Here is a 15,302-nt window from a genome sequence, read left to right on the forward strand (position 1 = left end):
TGTTTAAACGATGGTTTATGTGTCTATGAATGGCTTTCATGCCAGGGCCAAATGTGGACAACTGCAATTCATTTGTAGGAAATGCTGTATGTGATTACTACTATGGATGGCTGCTGTCACAGCTGTGAATACTATAGTACAAGGTATTGTTTCAGCAGTTACACAAAGAAACAACTTGTAGAAGTAAAATTAATCAACGTTTAAAAATTTTCCCAAGAAATGACACTCACTAGTGGCTTTGGTTTTGGTCCTTTGGGGCCCACATAGCATACTAATGGGACCATCAATGTTTCACTTGGGTTAGGATACAGTCTACCACATACTTTTAGATAAAGTTGGGCTACATTTCATGTAACCTGTTTGCATTTAGGTTCCTTGTTCTCTTGGTTCTGTGCACAAGATTTTTGGAGGGCAGAATCGACATGGGCTTGAGTAGAGTTATGAATCTGGTCCTGGTCAGTTTTTATTATTTTAGCTGGGTTGAGTGGTGTGTTTGCTATCTCTCAAGATCTTGAGATCTGAATCACGCCAGGTGAACCCTGGAAGCAATCAATAAGAGTCCCATGTAGAGAGTGTCTCTTTCCTGTTTATTATTTTGAAACTATGTGAGAGAAAAAGTAAAAGGAAAAGCAGCTAGGGAAGGAAAGCATATTGAAATGGCAAAATTGGATGGAAATAATTTTTTTAGGCACATAGGTGTGAGAGAGATATTTCATCTTTATTTTTCTGAATTACAGTTTTGGTTATTGGTATATTGGTTATATTCCTTCTATTAGAGTCCTGGGTTGGCTTCAGGACTCTACATGCTGGATCTGCTACTGGAGTGGGAGATGAGGCTAACAGCTAAGGAAAACAATCTTTTCTTACGCTCTAGGAAAGATATCTCAAGCAAATCTGTCTGAAAATTTATTGACCTAAGCTGTTTGTTTTCAAATAAAGAGAAAAATCCAAGAACCACCCCCAAACCTTCCTTAGAGCAGCATTTAAGAGTCCTGCTTTAAATCCACAAAAAAGACTGAAAATCTTGACAGAAACCATTAATTAATGCATGTTCTGTCATACAGAATAAGAATAGTGAAAAAAGAGTTAGGTATGAAGTAGTATGCAGAATATTAGATTAAACTCTTCATTTGTAGGGTTTCATAGGTATGCAAGTCTTGTTTCTGCAGTATGCATTGTGTAGTTGAATTTCTGTGTTTTATTTGTTTAAGATGCAAACTCTCCTATTGTATAGCAGAAGTCATGAATTCAGTTAAAATAATTGATTGAATTTATTTTATAAATCCATACTGATAGATTTATTCATAGGATAATGGGAATCTGCTATATTCTATTATATAGTAATACTGTACAAATCTTTGATTAGGTGTTTTTAAACTCTCTGTATTATTTCTTCATTTCTTCAAAATGCCATTTTGACACCACCTATTATACCAGTGTAAATGTTATGTGTGTAGACATTTTCAGAACATCTGGAAGTAACTTACTGATCAATATTTGGTTATTCTTGCTTTTTAACAAACAACTAAATCTCAGAACTTTTTCATTGTCCATATAGCCTACTCTAAAGCTGACTGATAAGCAGTTTAATTGATTTCAATGGACTGTAACTCTTAAGACTTTATCAAAGGGGCTTAAAGCCATGCACAAGCTATAAATTATAGCTGACTGACTGACTTAGGAAGTCATTGGGAGTACTATGAAGGGATCACTATCAAATTGAGATCAACATTTATAGCTGATGAAACAATTTAAAAATATTTGGAAATATTTCCTCCTATCTTTGGATACTGTTTAATGAGTTCTTTCCCGAGTTAAATTTATGCTTTGGATCTTCTTTATTTTGCAATCATTTATAAAGAGCAGGACCAAGTTGCTGCTTGGTGGAGAGCAATCGTTCTCTTCCCAGGGAAACTGGATGATTCTATTAATATATCAGCTGCAAAATATTCATGTTAACCTTTACATTGTCCCCTACTGGCTTCGCATCATCATTAACTGAAGTGTGACTCACTTCCTGAGGGTAAATTGTTCCATTTAAGAGGCCACATCAAGAACATGACCTGCACAAGTGGGGAAGAGGGCTGTGCAGTTTTGCAGATGCCCCTTAAGAAGTGGTATTGGAGCAGGTCATGCAAATAAGGGGAACATAATAACAAGTGTTACAACTCCATTAGGCTACACTGCCCAGTTAATTGCTCTTACTCCCATATACCCCATGGAATGCCCATGAGAATAAGTGATACACAGAGGTACTGAAAAGGCATGAGAAAGCTGCAGACAGCTGAGCTATGTATTTGCTATAGGGAAGAGAGAGACTGTGGGTGTGCATATAAATTAAACTATTGGCTGGTCTTCTGCACTATTTTTGCTACTTAATCTTCCCCATGAAATGTCTTTTCATGGCCTGTCTCCTTTGAGGAGGAACCTCATGATTTGATGCAATTTAGAACTGTCTTGGCCATGCTGGGTTTCAGAACAGCATTATATGTTTCAGTCTCAGCAGTTCATCAGCTCACGTTGAAAGCAATAAACATAAGGCCTAGAAAATATTTTTTAAAATGAAACTAATGTACAGAAGCAGATACAATCATCAGCTAGGTCTTCGCAAACTGTTCTATACTCAGGGCAGCAGAAAAAGAAACAACCTCCAATAGTTAAGTCTATATAATACCACAAACTGTGTAATTGATATAATTTAGGACCAGTTTCAATAAAAGTGCCACCCTCACCAGGGCTTCTGTGAACTTCTGGCTATAGGTTTTACTGAATCTTGACTTTCATAGTTGCTTTAAATTATAGACATAAACTAGAAGAGCAACATATTAATAAATACCACTCTATTGTAGCACAAAAATTGGGCCAAAATAATGTTAGGGCTCTGATTTAAACAAAGCAAAAGAGGACATTTAAGGGAATAAATACCCAGGGTGACATTACAGCATAAATTTTGGCAATCTGAATTGCAACCCACTGCAGGCAGAGCTTGTCTTAATGGTTATAATTATTTTGGAGACTTCCCCTCTGGAGGCAGTTCAGCTTCTCAAAAAACCCTGTTTCTTTTGTCCTTCTGTTTGCCCTTATCCAAATCTATATGCTCTAAGCCACTGTAATATTCAAATAATGAAAATCATCAACAGGATATGTTGGGGGAGTGTTATTATCCTCAGTTTTGCATGTGGAGAATTGAATTCAAAGCAGAAGTAAAAGGAATTGACCACAGTTTCACCTAGAAAGTCTGTGGCACAGTAGGGAATTGCATGCAAGGCTTCTAAATCTAAGGTTAATTTCCTAACTTCTGACCCATTTAACCTCCATAATTAGTCTTCTTCCCCGTGTCCCAGCTGAGTGTGCCTAAATATAACTCTAAGATATTGTGTTGATCCTGGATTGGTTTGGTTTTCCATTGGCTTCCTTCCATTACCACATTTTTATTCTGTCTTTCTTTTGACAAGGTTTCCCTTTTTCTTAGGACATAGCATTTAAAAAGTAAAGAAATAGATCAGTTCATTGCTGAGATAGTTGGTTATAGTGCCCCCAGTCCCTAGGGCTGATTCAAATTCTGGCAACAATGTGCACTACATAATTTCGAGACATGACAAAAACTAACAAGTGAGATAACACAACAGACATGAATTTCACCTTTGCTTTTCAAATACATAATTCTTGAATCTTAATCTTCAATTAGGAAAAAGAAGAAGAGAAGAGAAGAGAAGAGAAGAGAAGAGAAGAGAAGAGAAGAGAAGAGAAGAGAAGAGAAGAGAAGAGAAGAGAAAACCAAAATGTGTTCATCTATGCTTTGTTGCATCCTTTTCTTCACCAGATCTACTGGACAGGAAGATCTTGTAATGCATTAGTGTCGAAAAACATTTGATTGCCAGTTCTGTCATCTTTAGCTGACCATACTCTTGCTTTCATTGCATAAGAGACTGGTCTGGGAGGAACGCATTTGGATGGAAGAAGAAAATATTCTTTCTCAGATAGAATGAGGGCAAATCTAGTCATCTTCAGCAGCTCAATACACAAGCCCCAGTTACGTCAAAGCAAAGTCTTAGTGAGATCAGTAGGGACAGAATTTCTGAAGAAATCTATATAAGTGTCTTAAAAGGTTAATGTTCTTGCTGACTAAGACCTCCAAAATTAATTGTTCTACAAGCAGTTTTGCTGAGTAGCCTCCTTTGAACCCATATGACCACAAAGTCATACAAGAAATACTTTACCCCACTTTCTGTCGATCTCAGTCCTGACCTTAAATATTCAAAATTTTAGCAGTCCTAAAATATCCAAATGTGAAGAAATTTCTGCAGTTAACTGAGGCTGACTTTCAAAGCTATGAGCTTTTTGATCTCCTAAAGATCTGAGAGCATTTTGTAGTTTACACTTGCATAGAGGTGTTTCAGAAGAGATATGATCATCTCATGTTCACAAAAAAGCATAATGAGTTATTTTTATTTTTTAAAATATACAAAGCATTTATTTCTGTGATTTTTTTTCCCAGAAGACCCCAAAGGTTTATGAGAGAAAAGATGCAAAGAGCATTAACTTTGAAAGAACATAAGCACACATGCAAATTTTATATTCATTTTGTTTCTTTCTCATATAAGAAGTGGAAGTATTCCATTAAACTGAAGAAATCTAGCTCAATGCCTTTCCTGAATCATATTTTCTGTCATCTTTAGTGGAAAGAAATACATATGAAGCTTAAGGGGCATGAACTGGCTGGTAAGGGAAAGGTTACAGATGAAGAGGAAGTACTGAAAATTTTTCAGATCTCTATTTTCTATGTGATGTATGATTTTGGAACAACCTGTGTATGATTTAAGCAAGTAGAGATCATAATAAAGAGAAAAAAAAATGAGCTGAAACCATTTTATAAGTCAAAAGTCTTTTTTTCTGAGTAATTTCTAGTTTGCATGAATAATCTAAATTACTTGAACTCATCAGCAAAGGTTAGGATACCCACATTTGGTAATAATTGAACTTTGCTGAACCATCAAACGTATAATTTCCACTTAACTAATTGTTTTCATTGATTTATTTTTTTTCCCAAGAGAATAAGCAGGTCAGTCAGTTATATCTGGAATATCTGATATGGAAAGAAGATACATTCTTAAACATTCTCCACACACTGATTTTCTTCTCCAGAAGTGAAGGAATGTAACATTTTTTAAAAATGAAATGAATTTGAAAGACTGTGCAGAGTTGGCAATGGTTTCTTATTGTTTTGCCAAAAGAATGTTGAGAATGTTGGTTACACTTGAACTGAATACTGTGATTTATTTTACAGGCTGTGTTATTCAATTTGGTGTTTAGCTTCCTTTTCATCATCTCTGTACATATATCCACTGAGAACAGAAATTGCTGGGCACTGCTTATGATTGTTTGGTATTTCTTACAGGTATACTATGTGGGTTCCTTTGAGATACGCAATATAAATCTTTCTTTGACTATGTGTGGCCCAAAAATGAAAAAACTCAAAACCCTAAACTCCCCCCTCCTAACTTCTCCGACAACTATTTTCAAAGAAGCTCTCCAGCTCCCTTATCTCATTAGTACACCTGACGGCTCTGCCCAGCAGCTTTCCCATCTCTCTCCAGAGCCCTGGCAATGTCCAAAATGACTGCTATAAGCAATGTGTTTGGCTATTGTTTCAAGTGAAATATGGACAGAATGTAATGTTCTTTGCTTGAGTATCATATTTTTCTTTACCACAAGCTATTGTCTGCCTGAATGTATGTCTGATGAAATTGGAGAGCCTTATGCTTTCCTGAATTACTAAGTACTGTTTTACTTACATAAAACTATTAAACAATATATGATGATTAATGTATATACATATATAAAACACATAGAAGGTTATAACATTTAGAAAATGCCAATACCGAGATTGTCTGAAGAAATACGAGCTTTTTTCTGCATTAAATGTTCACCTTGTACATGTTATGCTTCGTTTTCCACAGGTCTTGTTACTACCATACTAATTTTTGGTAGGGTGCTGGCCTTATTCATTGCAGAGGATGGATAGTGTCTGTTGAGTTATTTAATATAAGGTTTATTTTCAGTATGCACTCCATATCTTATTATCCACACCATGTGTAATTCTGCTCTGGTGACAGAATAGTTTTCTTCCCCTTGGCTTTCTTGCTTGAAGTCTTCATCCACTTTTGCTGACTGAAACTTGCCAAGGCCCTGGTGTGATCAGCTCAACCAGATTTCTTTTCCATGAAAAACAGTGCCTCAAGAAACAGGGGGGGAAATTTGGATGAGTAGAGATGGTGCAGTTCTGGATCTTGTTCCATCATACCACTGGCATGTGAAGGTGACACATATACCCAGGTGATCCCAGGTGCAGAATTTATGTGTAGCCACAGAGACATGTGATGTTTTAAAAAAATCCTATCAGCCTTCCATCTGGCTTTCTTAGGTAGCCAAGTACTGCTAAAATGTTTGCCTTATGTGTGTAATGAATTTATTTTCAAAATGTCCATTAGGTAATGTAAGAAGATAGTCTCTATTTGCATATGAGTAAGAAGTGTACCAAGGAGCTGCAGCTTAAACTTTCAAACATTGGAACACAAACCCATTGATTTTTCAAAGCCTTTAGCGTGTTTAAAGCATTTTCTATAGGTAAGTGTTTCCCATGGCTTTAATTACAGCTGTACTTATTGAAGATCTGTGTAAAACGGAACCCAGGTTCTCAAGCTGGTTACCCAGAAAATAAGAAATTAGGAGAACCATTTATGAGAAGATTAATGTAAGTGACTTGACTTACCTGACACAGGAATTTATTGACAAAATCAGAGATGGAATTCAGTTCTGGCGGAATTCAACTGCCTTAAGCATGTATTCATTCATGCATCCCAAGTTCTGGGGGGTTTTTTTGGTACAAATATACCAAGTTTTGGTACAAATATGACTGTGGACCGACAGTTATGAACTGTACCATCTTGCTTCACCTGTAGAATACTGTTCTCTGCATCTCCTAAGAGTTCCAGCCTTCAGACCATATTATGCCTTTTCCTGCTAAGTTAAAAATCATCCTACTATCAGAAATCTTCTAATTATATTTACATTAATGGTACTTAGAATGTCAAAAGAAGGACTGAACTTAAGATCAAATTCAAGTGAAGGGGGATAATTTGACTCCATTTTAGCTGGAAACATGGAATGTATTGATCTGTCTCCATCTGTAATGACCTGCACATTTACAATTCTCTGTTTTAAGAGACCTGGAAATCTAATCCAAATACTGGAGTTTATATTCACAAAGAAGATGTGCATACACTTCATATAAAGCATGATTAGAAGACCCAAACTAGAGAAGACTGCATTGGATCTGTGACGGGAACGCTACATTTCCATTTTTTGTAAAATTAGTGTCTGGCTTAATAGGTACCGTTTACAGTCAGGGTTACGCGTTAGCAGGACAGCATTACTTTCAATACTTAGGTTGTGTCCTTGTACCATGCTGAACCAAAATGTGTGGATGTAGAAGTCTGACCACCATTAGCTTGATGAGTTTGTATCTGGCCCTTGCACAGTATAGATGAATACCAAGGTGTCTAAATGTCCTTTTGTGTTTCATTGGCATTTACATCTCCATTCAGCCCTTAAAACTCTAGATGCACCTTAAATTCTGCTAGCAATTTTTCTTCAGTACCTCTTTTGGGTACGCTTATAATAACCCAAGTCCAAATACAGTCAAGCAGCTCAGTTCCAACTTCCCAGCTATCTCCTAGAACAACGAAGATAATGCTTTATACTCTCTCCCACAACATCTGATGCAGTATGAATTCTCTGAGGAGAAAGAAGACAGCCAGCAAGGGGAGGGAAAGCAAACTGAAGAGAGTGATCTGAGCCAGAACTCCCACCTCCCCGAGGAATCCTCTAGCCGACAATGAAGCCTTCCCTCTGAGGCACTGTGATATTCACAAGTGCAACAGATGCTGGGAGATGTTGGAACCGCTTCATTTTTGTTCAGTTTCCTACTTAAACGGAATGTGTTGTGCTCTCTGCGGTTACTGCTGGGAGGAATGTTACCTGACCAATTTTTCCTGAATATTTTGAGGTAGGCTGAAGCCTCATGTGAAGGCAGGGTAGTAGGCTGCTTTTTCTTACCAGAGCAGAGGTAAGCCTGTCTCTCTAAGAAAGCAGTGTGGCCCAGTTCTGTGGATTCAATGTCTTTTGGTCTTTGGAACCCACTAGGTGCATTCATGGAGAACTTCTGGTTTGATCTCAAAGAGAGTTAGTTCAGGTGCTCCAAGGCAACAACTTTATGCATTCCTGCCCTAAATTGAAAAAACAATGGAGATACTCTTTTCAAATCCTGGAAGGCAGAATGGGGCTATGAAGGAGAAACCCAAGAAGAGACTTGCTAGTGTGAGTACCTCCTTAAAGACCCTGAGAGGCACAGGGAGCCAACATACAGCAGAGAGCAGAAGCAGAGCTCAGACTCCAAGGGTATGGGAATAAAGACCCCTTTAAAGGAACACAGAAGGGTCTGCATAGAGCTTGCCTGGTGCAAGAAGCTATTCGGAATTGCTGTAATGGAAACAAGGGCTGGTTGAAAGGATATCCACTATGCTGGGATCTTGGGATCTAGTGGACAGCTGGTATATCTGTCTTCATGCCTTTTATTTAAGTGTCTCTTTCCCAACAGGTATAAATTTTAACTATTGACAGATCTAGCTTTTTCTAGTTTGTTACTTCGATGTTAGAAGATAAATTAATTGTGTAAATGGGAAGTCTGATGTACCTTTTTGTGTCTTCAACAAATGCTAAAGGGCCTGTGGGTTAGGGTTTCTGGATCTGTCATATTAAAGAAGTAGTTCAAGATGTGTTCAGTCTGCTGTCATTTTGTTTAGCTTATGCTGCTTCTTGTCCCTCTGACTGCAGTAAAAGAACTAGCAGGAACAAGATGGGTTTTGTGGAATATTTCTCTACATCAGTTTTCACACATGATTTCATCCACAGGTTTTCCACTAGAAAAAAGGGTGTTAGTATGGCCCTTAGTTTTTATCCCATCCCCACTGGAACAAAACTTGCTGGCAACAAATATCATCCTGTTTGAATGAGGGGGACATCTGATTTATTTCTACGTTTTAAACAAACATTTTAATCGGCTGTGCTCTTTTTCGTTTTAACGGTGATTGTATTCAGTTTATCATTCCAGACATTTGTTCCTGCAAACTCCCTCACCAGGTTTTGAAAACACTTTTTTCTTACAGGAGAAATATTTCACACCTCCCCTCCCCTTTTTCTGAAAAGCACAGTCATGTGGGAACTGATTGCTATTCACTGAAAGGATATTTTCACTCAGAATTAATATAGCTTTATTTAATTTATGACATCACATAACATGATAAATTATGAATTTAAAATATCATTATTCGGTGTGTGAATGCTTGTCATCCATTTTGATAGCAAATTAATCCTGAAGCTTTTGGAAAAAAGCTTCCAGCAGCACACAGTAACATCATTAGTAGCAGAAGCTCAGAAAGGTCCCAAACGTTTGCAAATGGGCAGTCCTACATTGTGCACTGCTCTGCTTTGTCTGGCTTTTGTGATTTACTAGATTTTCATATATAATATATTTTTGTGATTTACTAGATTTTCCTATATAATATATTGTCTTCAAAGCCAAATAGAATGAATTGTTTGGGACTCAAACAATAGCTCTTCTGTAGATAGCATGATTTAAATATGACACATGCATTGCACATCAGCTCTAGCAAGGAAGGAGGTATGGATCCATCTACCAGTACTCTATCAAGAAGCTCTTTTACAAATGACTAATTTGCATATCTGCCCCAGATAATTTGCATATCTGCAATTTTAAATCTTTTTGAAATGATTTCTTATAATATCCTATTGTTCATTCATTTGCTTCCAAATGCAGCCAGACATGAAAAAATATCTTGTGTACACCTAGGTGTATGTCTACAAAGAGCCTCTAGGTTTTGGAAAAAACATGAGAATTTTTTTTTTCTTATTTTAGTATTTCCAATTCTGATTTCACTAGAAATGATGAAGTGATGAGCTAGAAAGAATAACACAAAGCTAATTAAACTCCTTCATATCCTAGACTGTCTGAATTTGTTTGGCTGAAGTTTCAGTCAAAGATTTGTGCTGTTTCTTGTTTAATCTGAACTGATTCACCCATGCCAGTGAATCCAAGAATAGATTTTCTGTCTTTGTGTGATTCTTGACTGCCTGTAATCTGAGGAAATGAAAAAGGAATGAAATGACTTTTACATTTGCCGTGGGACAGTACTTGGCTGAAATTCTTTCTTTGGTACTCAGTTTTTAGACAAAGGATCCTGAGAACAGCTTCCAGCTTATTCAGCATTACACATAAACTGAATCAACAGCACCTCTAGGTTGAGTTTCTAGCTGTGCTGCTTGACTCAAATATCTCACACTGCATCTGATTTTCTCTTTTTACTGATTGTAGCTGTTATGTTTTTTGTTTAACCTAGGCTAGCTTTTCAGTTATGGGGAAAGCAAATGAAAGTAGGGGGCAAAGATCCAGTACTACACAGACATCATAAATTCCAGTAATATGAACCAGATAAATATGGCTCAGAAAAACATGGTGAAACTTTATTGGTGAGCTTGCCTTTAATACTCTTTGCAGAACTTTAATAGCAGCCAGTTTTGGTTGTTGTTCATTTCAGACAGGAAAGGTGAAATGTGGTTAGAGCTACAGCTAATTTGGGTGGTCTATGCATGGCTACAAGTCAGTGTCTGCCTACCTTATTTACAAGTAGAAGAGCTATTTGTGGTGTGTGAGCTGTATGTTAGAGAGAAAAAGAGGCAGCTGCAAAGAAAGAAAAAGCAATAGTAAAGGGAAAAGCTTATTCAGAGGTTCCTGCCAGGGGAAAAAAAACGATCGAGGAAAGGGCAAGCTGGAGGAGATTCTGAGGGTAACTTGCCGGTGCCCAAAGCTGAACGTCTAAAGTAAAATGCATTCACTGTAAACACAGTTTGTTTGTTGTTTATTCTGGTGCAAATCATGTGAATTGCACCAATGTCTGTGAGAAGGCAATGTGTTTTGTTCACTGAAATTTAAAGAGGAAGCTGGTTTAGGGCTGAGTGGAGAGAATGGGAGAAAGTAAATAAGAGAGAAGTTAAGCCCTGGGAAGTTTGCTGGGGTGATACGTACGTAAACAAACACCTAGAAGATCTTCATGATAATCAGAATTTGATACTGCAAAAGGCTTTAGCATCTCTCTCTAGGACATGCATTCAACAAAGTATTTGAGCACATACAATTTCAGAGTCACAGGTAGACCCATGGAAGACACTGGGACAATTTCCATAGTAAAATAAATGCATATGTTTAGATAGCTTGCACTGAATCCATGTATGGCATTCAAAATGCCATTTGTAAATTCTGGACTCTAAGGAACAGTGCATCATTGTGCTAAAAGCCCAGATAATATAAAGATTATTGAAGACAAGATTATTTTTTTGATAGACATCAGAGCCGTATAAATTTAGTCCTTTAGTGCAGAAGAAAAGAGAGAATGATCAGTATAGCAGTTTCTCCAGTGACAGTTCAGTGAAACTTTGAAAATATTTATTAGATATGTATTGCTGTTGTCTTAACTGGAATATCAGAAGCAGCACATAATATGCTATTAATTTATTCTGTTTAATGATTGTTTAAACAAAAGGTTTGTAAATTGATCCTGGCTGCTTAACAAACAATAGGTTACATTGCTAATGGGTAGCAGAAAGAATGCTTTTTTAAAGATTCCAAGTAAACGAAAGGAAGCAAGATAGAGCAAATAAATTTTTTTTTAAATCAAATGTGTCAGCCGTTTGTAACTCTTTTAAATTTTCCATTTTCTAAACCCACAGTAAGAACAGGCTTTTTATTGTAAATTTATGAGGGAGAAAAAAGTATCATTCCCAAAGCAAAGACTGCTAAATTTATCTTTTTTCTTTTTTTTTTTTTTCCCTTCGGTGCTTTAACAGAAGTCTTCAGGTTCATACAAGCAGTCAGTTCCAGTCCTGTCCATGTAAAAAAGGAAGACATAATTTCTTATCAAGAAATAGCTAATACCATAAATATACATTTCAAATATGCAACCCCAAAATCAAAAAAATGTTATATTGCAAAGCAAGACAAGGCAGCATTTTAATGGCAGCCTTAATTCTGTCTCTGTTCCAGCACTCATTCTCTGTGCACCGTATCTGCTATAAACAAAACATGCTTTTTCAAGTATAGCAATGGAGTACTCATGATTTCACCTTCGATGACCAACAAGAAATCTTAAAAAATATAGGCCTGCTTTGAAGAAGGTAGAAAGCAATTCAAGGTAGAAAACAATTTATAACCCTGATGTTGGATTCACTTGGTTCTTCTATTCATATGCCAAAAGTCCACCAGAAAACATGGAAACCAACACAATACACAGTATTTTAACACAGGCTTGAATACTTTTGCATTTACAGTTGTTGCTAATAACACTCAGGGCTAAATAGGGTCCTAAGAGTCTGACTAGTTTGCTAGAAACTATACCATAAAAGTCACTGGGATGCTCTTGTTTTTTTCCAGTGTTAAAACTATGGTGGACAGAAGCCCTGACCCCTGTCTATAAAACTTGCCTTGGTCTCTTTATAACGGTATTTAATTTTTCTGTATACCGCTTTCCCAGTTACTAACTGGAGGGAAGGGAATGGCCTCTGAACCAGATCCAGACTTGAGCTCTCAGTCAGCTCGCTAGAGATGCTGCCTAATAAGACAACTGTTCAATATAATTTCAGTTATTTTAATCATTGCGATGCTTATTCAAAATCACTGCTCCGTTAATGCTTATGCTTCCCATACCTCAAGGCCTGCTATTGGAGTCAAGGCACTGCCATCAGAAAGACAATCACAGAATGGCAGCCCAAGTACCTGCCTCAGGTTTTGTATTGTTTTCATACGTTTAATTATAAATACGTGTTTTCCACTATCTGCACTGCAAAGTAGAACCCCAAAGCCTTGTATTTTACCTCCTGCGCCATCATCCAGGTGGGTGGGTATGTTTTTTATTCTAAAATCTTTATCACTGAAAAAAAGAGGAGAAGAATATTGTCTGCTTTCCAAGTAACATGTGGAGCTGCAGTACTGGCAGTGAGAAGAATCTTGTTTTGACTTGCAAAATGAGCATATTTGATAAAGAAGTCACTGAGGGAGAAAAAATGTGAAACACTGAGATATCATTTTTATAGCATCACTTTTCTGATTATAACAGCCACTTTTATAAAAAGTAACCTTAGCAATAATTTTATTTATTGTTTACATCTACTTTGAATAAAGCTGAGACATAGGAATGCAGTAAATAGTACCAACAACATTTCTGAACAAGCTGAAATTTGTAGAATGAGCAGTATTTATATTCAGTTACATAGGACAAAGTCAAGCAATAACACAGAGCTTATACTCCTCATGTGTACATGTGGTCTTTATTTTTTTCATTAACTCAGACCACTTCACATTTTCACATATAATTGGCTTCATACATTAAACGTGCTACAGACAGAAAACGTAAAAAACCCCATTAAAACAGCTTGAATTATTGTAAAAATAGATTTGGAAAGCTGACTTTGATATCTGTTGCAGCCTAGGGACCTGAGGGGACACAGTAATAAAACACAGTGCTGGGACAGTGTGAAAATCAGAGCAACTTTGCCCCTGGCCTCTTCCTGGTGTGGGAGTTTTAGTGGTTAAATTACAACAGTGCGCTAAGGTCCCTTCCAAAGGGAAATGCAAACCCAGGCTCCAGAATACTTTGGAATAGCTGCAAGTTTTTGTTAAGAAGCAAACATTTTAGGAGAAACAAGAACTTATAACAGCTTCCTGAAAACCCAGTCTTCCTGTTATTTGCTTTCATTACTCTTTCTCGTTTCTTCTCTCCCAAACTCTACTACAATAGATCAGATCAGTTATCTTTCTAATTTTATAAAATTGGTAATAGTTACAGTCCTTACAAGCTGAGGCCTAAAACAGGTGTTATTCATGAAAGCAATGTATTGTATGATATTGGCCATGCTTTGAATGATGAGGGTTGACCCAAATGATACTTATGCCTCCCTTCCAGCCTAAATTATCCTATGAATCTACAAAAACCGTGTATTTAAAATAATGATGATTAAAGGACTAAAAAGGACATCTTGACCTTGGTCTACATCCAGGCAGGGAGCCTAGAAGCCCTGGAAGTGGTGGCCATAGACCAGTATTGCAGCCTTGTCCCCATGGCCAGGAGTCTGAAACCTGGAAAACTTTAGTGTTTTCCAGGGTCTGAACTTGAGAGCTGGGAAGTTCTGCAGTGTGGGCTGGCATGTATTGTCTCATCATATTAGCAACCATTGGATTAAAGTTGGGCCCCTCTTTAGGGGTGTACAATAAAAAGGTGTACAATAGGTGTACAAAAGGTGTACAAAAGGTGTAAAATAAAAATTTTATCAGGTCATCCCTGCCTTAATTTGTAGTCCTCTGTCTTCACTGAGGTTAAAGACATGACAATGGCAGCACAAATCAGGCTAGAAGTGGGGAAAATCTCCCACATTTCTGACTCAGGAAACACTCAGAACGTAGTTATGGAACTGAATCTGTACATAAACACTTTGTGTTTTGTTTTCTTCTACAGCTGAAGTGCTAGTAAGAGAACTAGGAACAAGCTAAATTTTGAAATACAGAAAAGGAACAAAAGTATTTCTCATTGCTTCTCAGTTGTCATATTCAGTTTTGTTTATCTTTACCTTGATCAAAGAACTGTAAAATAAATCTGATGGTCAAAGTACCAGTCAAAATTAAAGCTTAGAAATTAAAATGATGGTCTCACTTTTAGATTAATTTATGTTGGTGAACACAGAGGTGGGGAAGGGATAATGGAGACATAGAAAGGAGAGAAAAGACCAGGTCTTCATGAACATTCACTAATTTCTAATTATTTAAATTTTAAAAAAAGGAAAAGGGAAAAGATTGACACTTTTAGTTGTCAACAAAATGGCTTTAGTGTTTAGTAAAAATGTTAATGTTTTATTTTTTATTAAAAACGCTGACGATTTTCAACTGAATTTACTGTATTTTTCAGTTTTTGGAAAATACAAGTTCCCTGGGAAAATAAAGCTTTCTTTTTTTCCACAAAAATGTTTTGATAAAGAGGTTTTAATCAGCTTCAACTTATAGGCTTCAACTACTTAACTATTAATACTCTGTGGCCCCTGTGACATACATTACATTAAGTAACATGAGCAAATTGTACTCTCTAATGTGATGCCTTGTACTGAGCATCCTTTATCAACAG

The sequence above is a fragment of the Mycteria americana genome, chromosome 2 (assembly GCF_035582795.1).
Source record: "Mycteria americana isolate JAX WOST 10 ecotype Jacksonville Zoo and Gardens chromosome 2, USCA_MyAme_1.0, whole genome shotgun sequence".
Lineage (NCBI taxonomy): Eukaryota > Metazoa > Chordata > Aves > Ciconiiformes > Ciconiidae > Mycteria > Mycteria americana.